Source organism: Macrobrachium nipponense, chromosome 1 (genome assembly GCF_015104395.2).
Source record: "Macrobrachium nipponense isolate FS-2020 chromosome 1, ASM1510439v2, whole genome shotgun sequence".
Classification (NCBI taxonomy): Eukaryota; Metazoa; Arthropoda; class Malacostraca; order Decapoda; family Palaemonidae; genus Macrobrachium; species Macrobrachium nipponense.
The window spans coordinates 34,049,875-34,053,397 of record NC_087200.1 but is presented as its reverse complement, the minus strand read 5'-3'; the positions used below and the strand labels follow the sequence as shown (position 1 = coordinate 34,053,397).

The following is a 3,523-nucleotide window of genomic DNA, read 5'->3' as shown; positions in this document are numbered from 1 at the left end:
ATTGTTGAGGTAGAGTATGCGACTGGTGAAGGTCTCTTATAAAAGTTGTAAAAGACCTGCTTACTAGAACAAGGATATCCTCTCCATAATATTATAAGATTTGCAAGCGACAACTGTTCAACAATGCTTGGCAAAAACAATGGATTACAGGCATTTTTGAAAAGAGATGTGCCATCAGTCTATATTATCTATATTAGGATGTGCATGTCATTCATTTTCCCACTGTGCCAGTCATGCTTCTTTTGCATTACCTGCTTTTTTAGAGCAGTTTTTAAGAGACATTTGCTGCTACTTTGCTCGGGGTGGCAAGCATCAATATTAATTTCACTTAATTCAAGATGTTGTGCAGAGTCAAAAGCACCGAATGTTGAAACTCACACGAGGTGGTTATCAAGAGGGCACCTTATTTTCCGAATATTACAACAGTGAGATGCCCTTGTGCTGTTCTTTCAAGACAAAGTGAAACAGAGTCAGTGAAGTTTGATGGAGCCAGAGAAATAGTAGGTATATGAAATAATGATGAACCAGGGAACACAGCATATATATTTTTTTTAAATATGTTTTAGGCATAGATAAATAAGATGAACATTGAATTTCAGTCGGAATATTTTAGACTCGGCACCCTGTACGCTACTATTGCTGATGAATACAGAAGCCTTCTAAGCAAGTTCATTCGAGAAGTTGTTCTCTCCTAAACTCTTGCTAGCATTGATCCCTGTGCCAAATCACTCTACAAGAAACTTGAGGCCATTAATTTGGGTGGGTGATTTGAAGCACTGCAATGGAGAGAACCACTACTGAGCAAGGACGCAGAGAGAAGATTTCTGCTAAGAATGTCAGAAATTTCCCGTGAAACTCTGTAGTCAAATGAAAAAGATATTTCCCATTGAAGAAAATTGTGTACTTTTAAATCTGAAAGTTATCGAACCCAAAGAAGCACTGAATCCTAAAAGAAGTGTAAAGTTAATTGTTAATCTTGCAATGTTTTCCAACTCTAGTCAGTGAAGAACACTATGATGTGTTGCAAGATCAGTGGGAAAATTTACTTCATGCAAAAGAAAGATTAAAAGTTTGAGCCACAATGCAACCTCATTCTGGCAAGAAATACTGGCTGTTAAACAGTAACAACTGTGTAAAATTTGATGTGATTTCCAAATTAATGTGTGGCCTTCTATCCTTACCCCATTCTTCTGTTTGCGGCAAAAGAATATTTTCTTTGGTTAACAACATTAAAACAAAACAAGCAAACTGACACAAGCAAGAACAGTTGCACCCCAACTACTTGCTATGCAAGCCATTTCTCGTAAATTAGTAACCTGTTATGACTGGAGACCTTCCTCTGTGCTCATCAGTGATGTAAAAACTGGCAAGGGTCACAAACGTTACACAGAGAGAACTAGCTACAGAGGGTGAACAAGTAATACTATATTCCTGAGAGCCGGATAATGATCCAGAAGAACCCCTAAATTATCTTCTGTAACTTTATACATCAGAAATATAGGTGAGAAACCATGAGATGTGTTTTAGTCTGCTTCAATAAATGTTGAGAATGTTTGTTACCAAAGACACCAGAATAAGAATGTTTAAGAGTTATGCAGATTTATATAAGGAAGGCAATACATGGAGGAGATTCATTTAGGCCATTCTTACAGGAATTGGGGTGTTAGATAATCAAGATATAGATCTTGATTATCTAAACTAAAAAAAAAAAAAAAAAAAAACCTTCGTGAGGGTTTTGTTGGGACGAAAGTCATTTACATGCAATGCCAAAAGGAAAATTTTATGGAATATAGGTCGTGGTTATATAACAAAACTGACGGGAATTACTCTAAAATATTTACTAAACCTGGTTTCTAGGTATACAATTGTTAATAATTAATATCATAAACATTAATATCAATATCATCTTTGAGAAAAGAACAGATTGCTAAAATAAATGAAAAAAAGTCAGTGAGAATGGACGAAATGTAATTTATTTGGATGAGACTTGACTTATAATTCTGCATACTGGCTCTGCAGAAGGCTTCATTCCAAATGGTGAGCTTAAATCCACTGTACAAAATTATGGTGATTATCACTGTCAATTGAATCAGAAGTGTTTGAAGAATGGATTCGTTGCCAGTTGCTCCCGAACATACCACCAACTTCAATTATTGTGATGGATAATGCTCCTTATCATTAAAGGAAACTACTATGGGTTTCAGAGGCAGTGCAAGCACGTTTTTGGGCAATAACTCTGTAACGAACACTCGTATCAGAACGAGATTTTGCTTTAGTATATTACACCCAGTGCCGTAATTTATAAGGGTACCGTGAATCACTAATTGTTAAGAATAAAGACACTTGCCCTGTACCAAGAGGCAAAAACTCCCTTAGCCAGAAATGGATACAAACACAACAGTAAAAAAGGTAGGCTCCGCCTAATTTCTCCCCCCACCTCCACTGCCACCCATGTCCTTCCTCCTTCCCTCACCTGCCCTTTTCTCTCTCTCTGAAAGTTGTTTCAGTTTAAATTTTGTATGATTTTTCTATCTATTTATCTAATAATATACCGAACTGATATAGTATGTCTAAGAAATGCCTTCTTCCAAAATTTTTCGGTGTTTTACAAAAGAGATAACCGCATTGGTTCAAAGTTATTAAGAAAGATGCCATGTATTTATTGACTTTTTTTTATTAACATTTGTTTAAGAAATTTTTTGTCCTTGACTTAATGTTGATAAAAAATGCCAAAAATATTGCCAATTTTAGATATATTTATTACCAAAACCAAAAGCTGCCAAATTCTTATACTACTTGTGCCAAATGGAACACAAGGCATCTGATGTGATGACCCTAATTGAATCACTTATTATAATCATGGAATTATTAGAGGGAAAGCGCGAACGCAGTCCCTCGCTACCAAAAATTGCGCACCCGAGTTGACCACATTTGGGTCAATCGCAAGGGTCAGCACCACCGGAGTGCAATGGTGAGCCTCACCTTGGGGGAACCACCTTCGTGATCATGGTGTCCCCTGTGCCAGGTAAGTATGCTCCTTCCACCATCATCGCAACACATCACTCAACAGACTGAATACATTCAATAAAGAAGCAAAGATTAATGGTCATAACATCTTAATTCCAAAGCCACAACTAGCAAAGACCATAAATACACTTTATAATACAGAATGTGTTTGGTCACAAAACTTTAAATTATAAAAAAAATTATTTAGTAAGTAATAATGACAAAAGGTCTGTCTATATCGGACCAGCATGAGTTCTTGCTACTGGCAGCTCTTGGGTACCAAAAGGAACAAGCATTATGTGAGCCTCGGTTCCACCTTGGTTGTTATTTTTTCATTACAATTTGTATATTACCGAATTAAAACTGATTGTATTCAGTATTATAACATAATATTCAAATATCGGTGAGTTGTGAATAGTATATAATCTAAATAAAAGATTGGACACATTAATGATAGCTTGGAGAAAATCTTCGGTCTTATGGTCAATTTGTTCATTACAGCTTTTAAACTGCAATT

The 3,523-nt window shown here is 36.0% G+C and overlaps 1 non-coding gene across 1 annotated transcript; it reads right to left on the bottom strand.

The window, feature by feature from the left end:
• Positions 1 to 2,870: 2,870 nt before the first annotated feature.
• LOC135220376 (U1 spliceosomal RNA) lies at positions 2,871 to 3,033 on the bottom strand. The gene has a single exon (XR_010315684.1). It is a non-coding gene; the product is annotated as a U1 spliceosomal RNA (small nuclear RNA).
• Between the last annotated feature and the right edge of the window lie 490 nt (positions 3,034 to 3,523).